Source organism: Mustela nigripes, chromosome 3 (genome assembly GCF_022355385.1).
Source record: "Mustela nigripes isolate SB6536 chromosome 3, MUSNIG.SB6536, whole genome shotgun sequence".
Lineage (NCBI taxonomy): Eukaryota > Metazoa > Chordata > Mammalia > Carnivora > Mustelidae > Mustela > Mustela nigripes.
Window position 1 is genome coordinate 13,341,062 of NC_081559.1, and position 13,827 is coordinate 13,354,888.

General features: G+C 40.0%; 1 protein-coding gene across 4 annotated transcripts in view; it reads right to left on the reverse strand.

Moving 5' to 3' along the window:
• ALS2 (alsin Rho guanine nucleotide exchange factor ALS2) overlaps positions 1 to 10,155 on the reverse strand; it is an 81,160-nt gene extending 71,005 nt beyond the window's left edge. For 3 of the 4 annotated variants that reach the window (XM_059393216.1, XM_059393215.1, XM_059393212.1), the window contains exons 1-2: positions 10,065 to 10,155; positions 9,658 to 9,746 (exon numbers count right to left, since the gene is read on the reverse strand). The gene's annotated coding sequence lies outside the window, so the exon portion shown is untranslated. The remainder of the gene's footprint in view (positions 1 to 9,657; positions 9,747 to 10,064) is intronic. The other variant, XM_059393214.1, reaches the window with a different exon arrangement.
• Between the last annotated feature and the right edge of the window lie 3,672 nt (positions 10,156 to 13,827).

Consider the following 13,827-nt stretch of genomic DNA (forward strand, 5'->3'; position numbering starts at 1 on the left):
GGCTCAAGCATCCCCTCCAGCTCTTAAATTCTAGGAGTCCCAGAACAAAGCTAGATTCCTGTTAAAGAATGCCATCTATACTTTAAATTATCTCCCTTACAGTGAAAGGTAAAGCAGTTAAACTCTCAGATGGCCCTTTAAAACAAAAACCAAACCCTGGTTCTTAACAATCTGACTCCATCTTTAGATCCCATTGGAAACAACCTCCTGCTACATTTGAGAGAGAAATAAGCTACCTTGTACGAGCAGAGGGTATGCTTTTAACACCATGATCTGAGAGTGCCCCCCCAAAAATGTGATCTAGGCATCCGAATTATTGTTAGATAAAGCTACAAATGATCTACAGATCCACAAAACCCTAACCAGAAATCCAAAGTACCACCCCCCGTCAAATGAATAAAATCTTTAAAAAAGAAAAAAAAGGAAGAAAGAAAAATCCAAGCCCAAAAAACTCTGAAAAATAAGTTTTTTCATAATTCAAACTCTGGCAAAATCTAATCTGTTTTAAACTTATCTGATAGCAAACCTGACCAAAACTAATATGAGGTTAGTTTTTGTCCCTTTAGTGTGAATAGTCATATATTTTGCTGTAGAAATATTAATATGAAAGGGGTGACTGGTTGGCTCAGTCAGTAGAATGTGTGACTCTTGGTCTTGGGGTTTTATGTTCAAGCCCCACATTGGATGTACAGATTACTTAAATAATAATTTAAAAATCTTTTTCAAAAAAACATTAATATGGTTATGGGGTGATACCAAAGATCCCACAGAAAGTGTTACATAATATACGGTTTATGCAAATCACTTTAAATATCAAAAAATTCTGAATTCTAAAACATACATTGCCTCAGGGGGTCCAAGAAAGGTACTTGGAACTTGTATTTTTTTTTTTTTAAGATTTATTTATTTGCGAAAGAGAGAGAGAGAGAGAGAGAGAGAGCGCAAGCTTGAGCAGTGAGAGAGACAGAGATAGAGGGAAACAATCCTCAACACTCCCTGCTGAGCACAGAGCCTGACAAGGGGCTTGATCCCAGGACTCCAATATCATGACCTGAGCCAAAATCAGGAGTTGGAAGCTTAACCCACTGAGCCACCCAGGCACCACAGGAACCTGTATTCTAAAACAAACAACTATCATTTTTGGTAGGGGTCCCCAACTTTTAACTATTTTATATTTCCTTTAGTTACTTTTATGTACTTTTAATATAAACTTCATCTTGACCAGTATATTAGAAAGTTGCATTGCTTACAAAACATTCTATAGGTGCTTTAACAATGTATTCCAGTGGTGATGATTTACATTCATCTCAGAAGTTTTAAGTCTATTTTATGGTAAACATATTCACATACAGTGCCCAAATTAATTTTCCAAGGAATATCCTTGCAAATACTGACCTGGCTCATCTTCTCGGTAGAAGAAGGAAGCCTAGGTTCTTTAATTTCATACAAAGTTACCAATTTGGTAGAAGAGAAAGAGGTAAACAAATGGGAGAGGTATATTGTCCTAGAACAACTAGGACCTGGTGATATATTTAGACATAACTGGAATATAAAGAAGGAGGTATCAAAAATGATTTCTAGGTTCTCCCTTGAACTGTGTATTGGTGGTACTATTTACCATGATGGAGAAGAGTAAAAGACAGGATTCTGGGGGCACCAGAATCTGTAACTGTGTCTGTGTATCTGTACTCTAGATCTATTTCCTTTTTCATTAAAACATAGACCCTTCCTTCTGTGAAGGTGGCTCAGTGAGTTAAATCCTCTGCCTTCGGCCCAGCTCATGATCCTAGGGTCCTGGGATAGAGCCCTGCATCGGGCTCTCTGCTCGGCAGGGAGCCTGCTCCCCAACCCCCACCCCCACTTGTGATCTCTGTCTGTCAAATAAATACATTAAAAAAAAATAGGATTCTGAAGTATAAGATTCTGGTTAAGATAAGGGTTTTTTTAATGTTAATTTCAAGATGCCAGTGAGAAATCCTAGGGTACCTAGCAAAAGCAGCTAAATACATGAGTACGAAGTTCAGGAAAAAAGTCTCAGCTATTGATACAAACTTGGGAGGCATATGGATAATATGTGAAATGAAGACAATGCAGAGTATCACTGGGTGTGTCCTAAGAGAAAGGGAGGAACAAAACCAAGCGGTAAGGAGGTCCTGCACCTAGAGGTTGGTCAGGACGAGGAACAAGCGATAACAACTGGCTGAGAAGTGACCTGAGAGGTGGGAGAAGCATGAGGCTATGTGCACCCATAAAAGCAAAGCAGAGTGTTTCCAGGAGAAAGGCCTGGTCAATTAGGTCAATGCTGCTGGGGTCTCATAGGATGAGAGCTGAAAAGTGTCCAGTGCATGTGCCAACACGGAAATCAATGCTGAGCATGGCCACAGTTTCAGTGGTGATAGGGGACTGAAAACCAGATTGTAGTAGGTTGGCTTTAAATGCGAGGTAAAAAATAAATAAATAAAAATAAAAGGGAGGTAAAGCACAAGAAAATTAAGTTCATGTAAAGAACTCTTTTGAAAAACACTGTCAAAATGACAGAAATGGAGCAATACCTAGAGAAGAATGTGAAGATAAAGGGTGTGTTTTTTGCATGTGCAGGGCTGGGGAGATGAGAGAATAGAAGCATGTTTGCATTGACAATGACACCCATCCCAGATGCCAGGGACAGAGGAAGAAACAAGGTCCTGGACAAAGTGAAAGAGGACAGCGTCTGGAACACGTGTTTCAGAACTGATCTTTCACAGAAGGAAGGGTCTATGTTTTAATGAAAAAGGAAATAGATCTAGAGTACAGATACACAGACACAGTTACAGATATAGACAGGGGTACAGATTTCGTGGTGAGAGAGAGTCTCATATGATGCCATCTGTTAAGTGACTAGGACTTCATAGTCCATGTGTGCTATGTATTCCAATCTCGCTCCTGGCTCCAGTCATTCTGTTTCTTTATTCCATCTTGCCATATTATACATTTTTGCAAACTGCCTTAAATCCCTTTATGACAGCAGAATATAAATTTTTAAAAAATTTAATGTGCAACAGAAATTTGCTAGTGAACTACTATCTCACTTGCAAAGAGAAAATTAAATCATGCAGGATTCTCTTTGTTCATCTCTAGTAAACTTTACTCTCTGGATAAAGTCCTTTTCCCTTAACGATTTAGTGAAAGATAAATTTGTAAGTCATAAATACATCAACTTTCAAATGCTGAAATTTCCACAACTAACACCACACATGTTTTGTTTTGGTTTTTTGTTTTTTTTGTCTGTTATGTTCTGGGTATGCCAGTCTAAAATTTCTGTGAAAGCCAAAAATGTCTTATTCTCTATTACAGCCCAGCTGCTTAACATAGTCCTGATCTATAACAAGTACTCAAGAAATATCTGTGGCGAGATTAGGCCCACATAAAGGAGCTCCTGTCCTTAAGGAGTTTACATGCTATCATGTTCTGTCTTTCTGGCTAGAATCACGGCTCTCTATAGACACCACCCTCAAAGAAAAAGCCAGTAAAACAGCACTTCCAGGCTTACTCTCTTGTCTCACTTACTGTTTTAAAATAGCTTTATTGATTAGACAACTGCAATAATTGTAGCTACAAGAGTAATGATAATTAGAGATTAGAATGACAAGACATTAAGACAGGACAATAAACAATAGAGTAGTAAATTGTATTTCGTGTCCACTGAAAAATTTTAAAATTGCAGGCGCTTACACTTTCTTTCCAAAGTTTGAATTGGCTTCATTTTATTAAAATGTAGTAAACCAGGGGCACCTGGGTGGCACCTGAACGGCTGGCTCAGTTGGTTGAGTGGCCGACGCCTGGTTTCAGCTCATGTCATGACCTCAAGGTCCTCGGATGTAGCCCCCATGTCAGGCTCTACACACAGTGTGGAGTCTGCTTGTGGATTCTCTCTCCCCTTCTGCCCCTAGCCCAGCATGGGCACACGCTCATTCTCTCTCTCTCAAATAAATAACCTTTTTAAAAATTTTTAAATGTTGTAAACCAGACCTTATATCATGAATGTAGTAAACAATAATTTAAGACACTATACTATTTCACACATGGCAAATGCTCAATGAATATTTTTTTAGAGACTCAGTCAATATATTTATACATGGATCAAAGCAAATTATGACCTGACTTACTATACTATCTATACACCAATAACTGCTGCTTCCTGGGTATCCCACCACCGAAGCCTTTCCCAACACTGATGAAGGTTGGGAAACACTCACCTTGCACTGCAGCCTTGACAAACCAACCATCACCAGAGGCGGAGGCCACTTCAAATCCCGGTCCTCTTAGCCTTAATTACAACCCAGAAGGCAGTCTGTGATACAACTATGGGAGCTGACTGGCCCGTTAAATACTGACCCAGAGTTCAAGGATTCAGTAAATTAACACACTGAATAAAGCTAGCCTAGAAAGTACTTATTATTTATTATGTTGTTACTAATGGGATAATGCACTCACTAAGTCATTGATTCAAAATATATTATAAACTTCTGGAGGTCAGAAACTATGGTTTATTCATTGGTGCATTCTTGTAACCATAGTAACCACTAGGTACAAGTGGGCTACCTTTAAGTGAGGACTCAGTGAGAGACGCCACTTCCAAATGATGTAGATTTCCACCACCTATAATTAAAGTCAATATAGGACACAAAAGCAAAGTGTCTACTTTTGATAAAAACTCTCAGTTTGCTGATGGTATTTCCTAACAATGAAGATGCTTTTATTTCATGTCAGTTCACAAATATTATACAACCCAGGAAATAAGTCTCTGTCTTAGTACATGGAGACCGTTTTCGGTGCCATCAGGGACACGACACTTCACGGTCTCTCTCTCTCAAGGGCTGCTATTTTCCCCTTGAAAATTACTAAAACTACACTCTTCTGATTGTGAAAATCCTCTAAAATGGATATTACCCACGGGCGGAGGGGGAAGGAGGGGGGTAAATACAGTAAAACAAACGCCCAGCAATGCCCATTTAGCTCCTTTTTGTATCCACTGCAAAATTTTTAAAATACATCTTCCCAAATTAAAATCACCATGAAACATCTTGATGGATATTATACTAGGAACTGAATTTCAAATTCTCAGGTACTGTAACAATTTGTGTCTGTTATTACATGATAGAGTATAATTTCTGATACAAATTGTTTATTCCTTTAATATTTTGCTACTATTCTCTCTCATTTAAATGGCCACAATTTTTTTTTAAATAAGACAATACTACACAAATACATTTCAAAGTATGTTGGCTTATTTTACCAATCAAAAACATCTGGGACTTAAGGTCATCATGGGGCCATATAACTGAACAGGGGGTATACATGCCAAAAAATAGTGTTCTGGAGACATAAATCCTACTTATTTTGAAAATGCTAGTAACAGGTATTCTTTTTTTTTTTTTTAAGATTTTATTTATTTATTTGAGAGAGAGAGGAAAGAGAGAGAAAGCAGAGGGAGTGGTAGGCAGAGAGAGAAGCAGGGCCCTGGGATCATGACCTGAGCTGAAGGCAGATGCTTAACCGACTGAGCCACCCAGGCGCCCCACGTAACAGGTATTCTTCATTAGGAATCAAAGTTTATTTAACTCAAGTTTAAATACTGAGGTTAAATAAGGGATCAGCTATTAAATTTACTATTCACCACTTGAACCATTTAACACATGCTCATCATGTTTACTTATTAATACTTATTTAAGAGAGAATTAGATTTTCTTTGAGCAGTAACTAGGACACCAGCAGTCACAGTATAAATTCAGTTTCACCACACTATAATAAAATGTAATCAACCCAAACTTTAAAAATAAGTGTTAATGACCACATGATATCTGTGGTCATGTCGTATCTGAGTCACTCTATCCAAATTCCTTTTAGGACTTTATGATATATTCTGCTCCCCGATCCTTTGAGAGATCATGATCAATGTAAGCTTGCATTCCCCAAGAGTCTCTAGAATGTAAATTCCTCTGTAACCTTTTAAGGAAGTATTCCTCATCTTAAGAAAAGCATTTTCACAGGAGCACAAGTCAAACAGCAAAATAAAATTGACTAAATAATTGGTCTGTCTCCTCTCCTTAGAAAAAGCTTTACACGGTGGAGCTGCAGTGGCACATCCTTTTCCTATTACATAAAGAAAAGAATTATTTTTCCATAGGCAACTACCATGAGACTAGAAAGTAAAATAAAGAAAGCATACCAGAAGAGAGCCCTAATTATAAATAAAAAATTTATTTTTGAATTTTTTCTCTAATTACATAGAATTTAAATGAGAACAGAATTAAAGTTAAAATTTAAGTGCTAGTTTCACAATCTTAATTATACATAAACCTGTAAAAATAATGATTAACTCCATGTTGATCTCCCATCATTCAGTTTTAAATGTTAACATATTTTTATATTTGCTTCAACTATTTTTAAAATAGAAAGAAACATTACACAATTTTCTGAAAGAGCTCCACCCAAACTTACCTCCGAGTTAGCCACTATTTTTAATGTGTTTTATTTTCCATATGTTCTTGTACTTTAATGTATTTCATTAGATACACATGTAAGCTATATATTTTTTTAAAACTGCATAAATGCATCCTATTGTAGACATCCTTTGGCAACCTGCTTCTTCACCCATTATTATGCACTTGAGATGTATCCACATTGATAAGTATGGATCTTGTTCATTCATTTTTACTTGGGGATAGGATTTCATTGCATGAATAAACCATAGTTTATCCATTAACCTACTGAAGTACAGCTGGATTGTTCTACTTCATTGCTATTTTAAGAACTGCTATAATCATCTTTGCGGCATGCTTGCCTGGGCAGTTGCCCTAAGTTTAGTTAAGAATTCAACTCAACAAAAATTTGGTTGCGGAAGAACCCCAAAACGAAAGTTACCCATCCAGATGCCATCATTGGGTTTAACCACCATGTTCCTAACAGAGAGATCATGTGAAATGAAGAACTGTATGAGGATGCTAAAGAACAAAATTTATTTAATAATTTTTATTTAATAAATAAATAATTTTTATTATTTACATTATATGTAAAAGAGAACCATGAGTTGATTAGTGAAATTAACGATACTAAAGTTTATCTCTATGAGCATAATTCTCTGGTAGCCAACTGAAACTCTATGGAACAGCCCCAGTCTGTACATTTTCTCCAAAAAAGAAGTCTCTATTAGGGGTGCCTGGGTGGCTCAGTCGATTAAGTGCCTGCCTTGGGCTCAGGTCATGATCCCAGAGTCCCAGTGCTGAGCCCCACACTGGGATCCCTGCTCTGTGGGGAGTCTGCTTCTCCCTCTGCCCCTCACCCCACTCTCGTGTGAGTGCTCTCTCTCAAATAAATAAAATCTTAAAAAAAAAGAAAGAAAAAGAAAAAGAAGTCTATATGAAAGAGAAATCCTGCAAGAGTCCAAACAAGTACTCATTATCTCACTGATTTAAATATTTTTGCTCTACCCATGTGGATCACTTATTTCAGCTACTGTACCAATTTCTCAGCTAATCTACCAACTGTGTGATGCAATGAACATCCAGACATAATGTAAAGACAGCACCTGAATATATATAGTGTTAAGAGATGGGTATAGGAAAATAAACGCAACATTCGAAAGAACCATGTCACAGTTTGTTACTATTTTATTTGTGGTTACTGTGCATTTTCTTAAGGACTGATAACCTACAAAGTTGACTACTCTCTTATTACTGATGACTGAATTATCTGGTTTTCAACAGAGAAGAGTAACAAGAAAGAAAAACAGCTTTTACAAAAAACTGTACAAGTAAAATCTCTAATATAGTTGGACTATGTGCTAGGTTTAATCCCACAAAGTTATAAAAAGGGCTAAATGATCTAGAAAGTCATTAAAATCCTCCCAGCACTCCTCGGAGTGTCTGAGAAAGGAGCTCAACCTCTTACTACCTAAAAGCACACCTTCTTTTACACCATCTCAAAAATCACCAATTTTTACCTTTCTTTGTAGTTTTTTAACCCATACCTTACCTAGTGTCCTATTCATAAAAGATTATAAAAGGTTTTTAGAAGTCAGTCATATTCTTCAGAAATACCCTTAAAATGGACTCAGCAGTACGCATTAAACCCATACTTTTTGTTGAAAGGTAATTAATAGATCTCTCTCCACCTAATCACATAAGAGTGAAATCACGTGTCAGTGAAGTTCTTAACACACTCTTGTGTCTTTAACAGTCAAAATGCCCAAAATTAAGTGTCTCAGAAGAACATAAATTCTGAAAGGCTGAAATCTGAACAGAAGAATTCCCATTGCTACTGCTTCAATCTACTTAAAAAAAAAAAAATAAGAGGATTATCTGATACAACTCAGAATCCCCCACCCCAACACCAAATGACCTTTTGGTACTTTATTTTCTGGATCATTATCTTTTCAAATGTTAATATTGTGAAACAGATTTGAATTTCTCTTGCTATAACTATGAACCCTGAATATGCCAATACTGTTCATAGTTTGCAAACTAAGTAATAAGTGTAAACTAAGTATAGATTCCAAAAGCATCTTTCACACTAAAAAACCCTTACTGAATACCAAAGTTACTACAGACCAACCAGAAGACCTAGTTCCTGTAACTATCAGATATCTGTATCAGTAAATTATCTGGAAACTATCCCTTGAATTTAAAAAGCGAATTATATTTTTCTATATATATTCAGTTCTCTTTCCCACTTAGAAAACAGTGAGTCAGTGTGGGTCATGAGATAGTGGAAGAAAAAATAATTATAAAAATAGGAAATATATATGTACTGAATATTTACCACAGCCAGCACTGTCATAATACACGAACCATTAAAAGTAAAGGTACTTTGATGAGAAAGGTACTTTAATCCTCAATTTAGAAGAATAATGTAGAAAAGTTAAGTAACTTTCCCCAAATCAAAGAATAAGTGAATGTGATGTCAGGTATGTCCATATCCAAAGCCCATGCTTGCTTACATTACTAAGATTAAAATATTGCAATTTACTCCAAAAGCAAATTTTTCACTGCCTTAAATACTCATTAACCCAAGAGTCAAGTGGTCACTCGAAATCCTTCACATTCATGATAAACCAGGGGGGAGAAATGGACCAATATCTTGCTGAATTTTGATACCTGTTCCGAATAAACACACATCGCACTATTTTATTCTATAAGGCCTTTTAAAGAACATATACAGCCACCAACAAATTTAAAAGGCAAGAGACAAAGATCTGTGTTTGCGTTTAACAGTTATTTCTTTTTCCACCCTAGAGAGAATACTGTATTTGAATATGCCGCTTTAGCCGGTGTTTTTCCTCTTCCCTCATCATCAAAGCCCTCAGTAAGCCAGAGTACAACACTCCTGCCAACCTACAGTCGCTTGTCTCCAAAGTAGTCCTACTACCCAGAGGACCAACACCAGCGTCGGGACCATTTCCTAATGACAGACCTATGCTACTTTTCCGTCTTCGGCTCTTAAAAGAACTGCTCACCCTCGGATGCTCGCTTGACACGCCAAAGGACTCGGTTAAACGACTCATTCTTATTATCAAAGTCATCGTCTTTTTCAGCAACCGCCCTTTCGAGCCCACGAAGCACCAGGTCCACCCTCCACTGTGATCTGCATCCTTGGGGCAAACCCGCCTGGGACACTCACCAAGGTTCGCGGCCAGGGACCCCGGTTTCGGTGCCGAGCGCCTAGAGCGGGCATTCAGTAAATCCTCATGAATGGGTGAAGGAAAGGACCTGTGGGTGGAGGCGGGAAAGGGGTCGTGAAAGAACTTCCCGCCGCTCCGACGTCTGGGGAGGGAAGTAAGGGGGCGAGTGGGAGAACCTGGGGCCGGGACAGGGGGCCGCGTCGGGTGCTCCTTGGCGGGCAGGAGCCGACGGTCGGACGCAAGCTTTTTGGAAGACGCGGGCGCCGTCTCCGTGGGTCACCAAGCGCGCTCCCGGGCCTCGGTCTGAGCCTCCGCCTCTCTCTCCTACCCCGGCCTCCCGCACACAGGACAGCCGGGCCGGGGCCCTGCGAAGCCAAGGGCCGACGGGAGACTCAGCCTCGCTCACCTGACGCTCCACCGGCAGCACAGCAGTCTCCATCCGGCGCGAGCTTCCCAGCCCAGCGGGTCCCTGAGATCAGCTGATTCACGGGGGGGGGCCCGGGCGGGGCCTCCGGGGGGGCGGGGCTGCGGGGCGGCCGGCTAGTGTGAAGGCGGGCCGGGATCGCCCCCGAAATAGGTGGAGGTAGACGCCGACGGCGTCTGATAGGGATCAAAATTATCCAAGAGGCCTTAGGCACTGTGGGTAATGTCCTCGGGAGTATTGCCCCTCCCTCAGGATAGGGCGGAGCCACCAGGCCTAAAAAAAAAAAACAACCGCGCTTGGACGGTGACGTAACATGGAGTCGCCGGGGCCTAACTACCCGGGAGCTTCCATGGTAACAGGTGGTGAGGAAAGTGACCGGGAGCTGCAGGCATTTTGCTGCCACCTCAAACTGCAGAAGTCAGAAGGATGAGTTCGCTACTCTTTACAGGGAAAAGGCTAGATATCTTCTGCTTCTACGGGCTATACCCTAACGTAGTCCCGTCCGCCCCGCAAATGACGTCATTGGCAATGGCGCCAGTTGGTCCTAGTGTTACTTGGTTGCAACCCCGAAAGGTGCAATGGGGTAGGAGGAAATAAATTGGTATCTTTTATGAATCCGCACAGCGTTCCCCAATGTACGATCTGAGTAAAACTAGTCTGAAGGCTCAGCACACAGTTTCGCAACAATCTGCTTGTCGCAGCCGCAGCCCCACCCCGACTCAGCTCGCGGCTGATAAGTCCTCTCTGGAAGATTTTCCCGAGCCGCCACCTTTGGCACACAGTGCGTGCGAACTTTCTGCTGCCAGGCAGTGTGCCATCTCTGAGCCTGCAAACCTGCATTCAGTCCATCAGCGACCGAGATACAAAGTCTGAAGTTCCTTTGCATAAACGTTCTGTCTTGTTCACCTTCAGCCCAGTGCATCCTTGATCCTCCGCCCACCTGCAAAATCGTTAAGGTCTGCACCAATTCGGCCAACCTTGTCCACTGTTGCACCAGTGCTAAAAACAACATAACCTTGAGAATTGGCAGCGCTGCAAACGAATAGGTGTCCAGCTTCAGTCGGGACTTACATGTGGGCAGGCAATCTTGCGAAGCCTAGAACAGTCCTTAACACCTGGCTACTAGGAATTTCTCTTTTATTCCCAGCCCGCACACGTTGCTAACTGAACTTTACCTACCCTTCGGTAAACAGTTTTAAAAATGAAAATTTAATGTGCTATGGTGAGTGCTGTGAAGTGTGTAAACCTGGCGATTCACAGACATGTACCCCTGGGGCTGAAAATACATTATATGTTTATTTTAAATTTTTAAAATTTTTTAAAAATGACAATTTAAAAATTGTCTTTTACGTTTCTGAGGAAAATGGGACCCCTTGGGATGGATTGCCCTAACTCCCACTAACCACTATTACAAAACCTACCTGCAGCCCTAGTCTTTAAGTCTTCCTTTTCCTGATTTCTCCTTGGCTTCTGGGACACACTCCTTCCGGGCTTCCCCCCTATTTCTTCAGACCTAACCCTAACCCTAACCCTAACCTGTCCCTTAAGTTCTTGGACTGAATAAATCTTTATTGCATACTTTATTATGTGCCAGGCACTAGAGAGACATGATAATGAACGAAACAGACAAGGGTCATCGCTCGAGTGGAACTTCCACTCTGGTAGTGTAGAAAAGTCACTCCAAAGATGGCAACTGTCAAGTCTTTCCTCCATGTATATAAATGCCACACTTGATGTCAAGAGATGGATTCTATTTCCTCTTCACCTGAGTATGGGCTAGGATGTTTTTCTTTTTTTACCTGATAAAATGAGGCAGAAATGAAGTTCTGGGACTACTGAGTCAAGGCGTTAAAAAGAATTTGGCAGCTTTCACATACGTCCCCCTCTGAAAAGCCGGTTGCCATGCTTTAATAGATGTCGAGTGTACTAGAGGTTGATAAGAGATGATGTGAAGAGATAGGCCACATGGAAGAGCACTAAACTGCCAAAACATAAGCAGAGACTTCTGAGACCTTCCAGGCCAAACCAGTTACCAGCTGAATGCAGCCGAGTGAAACCAGCCAGTGCCAAGAGGAGCAGAACACCCTAGTCAAGTCCTGTCTGAACTCCTGACCCAGTTTCCCAAGAAATGATAAATTGTTGTTTTTAACCACTAAGTTTTGGGATGGTTGGTTATGCAGCAATGCCTGAAGCAAGTGGGAAGAGTGAGAGCTACTAAACTAATATGGTGATCACTGGGCTATACAGAGGCAAAAAAGGGAAACAGTCAACAAAACTAAAAGGCAACCAACAGAATGGGAGAGGATATTCACAAATGTCTTATCATATAAAGGGTTAGTATCCAAAATCTATAAATAACTTATCAGAGGCACCCGAATGGCTCATTGGGTTAAGCCTCTATCTTTGGCTTGGATTATGATCTTAGGGTCCTTGGATTGAGCCCCACATCAGTCTCCTTGCTCAGCAGGGAGCCTGCTTCTCCTTCTCTCTCTGCCTGCCTTTCTGCCTACTTTTGATCTCTCTCCCTCTCTCTCTGTCAAATAAATAAATAAATCTTTGAAGAAAAAAAAAGAGAACTTATCAAACTCAACAACCAAAAAACAAAAAAATTCAGTCAAGAAATGGACAGAAGACATGAAAAGACATTTCTTCAAAGACATGCAAATGGCCAACAGACACATGAAAAAATGCTCAACATCACTTATCATCAGGGAAATACAAGTCAAAACCACAGTGAAATTCCACCTCACTACCAGTCAGAATGGCTAAAATTAACGGAAACAACAGATGTTGGCAAGGATGCAGAGAACAGAACCCTCTCACACTATTGGTGGGAATGCAAGCTGGTGTGGCCACTCTGGAAAACAGTATGGAGGTTCTTCAAAACATTAAAAAACAGAGCTATCCTACAACCCAGCAATTGCACTACTAGGTATTTATCCAAAGGATACAAACATAGTGATTCAAAGGTACACATGCACCCCAATGTTCATAGCACCAATGTCTACAATAACGAAATAATGAGAAGAGCCCAGATGTCCATCAACAGATGAATGGGTAAAGATATATGTATATATACATACATATACAGCCCACGTCTATATTCCATTTTATTATATATGATATATATTTATATATATTGGAATTACATATATCCATTACACTATAATATAATACATAATGGAATATTACTCAGCCATCAAAAAGAATGAAATCTTGCCATTTGCAGCAATGTGGATGGAACCAGAGGGTACTGTGCCAAGTGAAATAAGTCAGTCAGAGAAAGACAAAAATATATGATTTCTGTCATATGTGGAATTTAAGAAACAACAGATGAACCTGGGGAAGGGAAGGAAAAATAGAATAAGATGAAAATGGAGAGGGAGGCAAACTCCAAGAGACACTAAACTCTAGGAAACAAGCATGGTTTCTGGAGGGGAGGGGGATGTGGGGAAAAAATAATAGGGTGATAGGTATTAAGGAGGGCACTTAATCTATATGCTACTGATGAGTCTCTTCTACCAGTGATACTAATAATACAGTCTATGTTAACTAAATTGAATTTAAATAAAGAACTTTTAAAAAGAGGCAAAATAATGTAGTAACTAAAAGCACAGATGTCTTTTAAAAAGCACAGAACCTAGCCAGACAGCCTGGGTTCAAATCTAAGACCCAGAACTTGCTAATTTTGTGACCTTGGCACATGTTATTTAACCTGCATACCTCTGTTTCTTGATCTACAAAA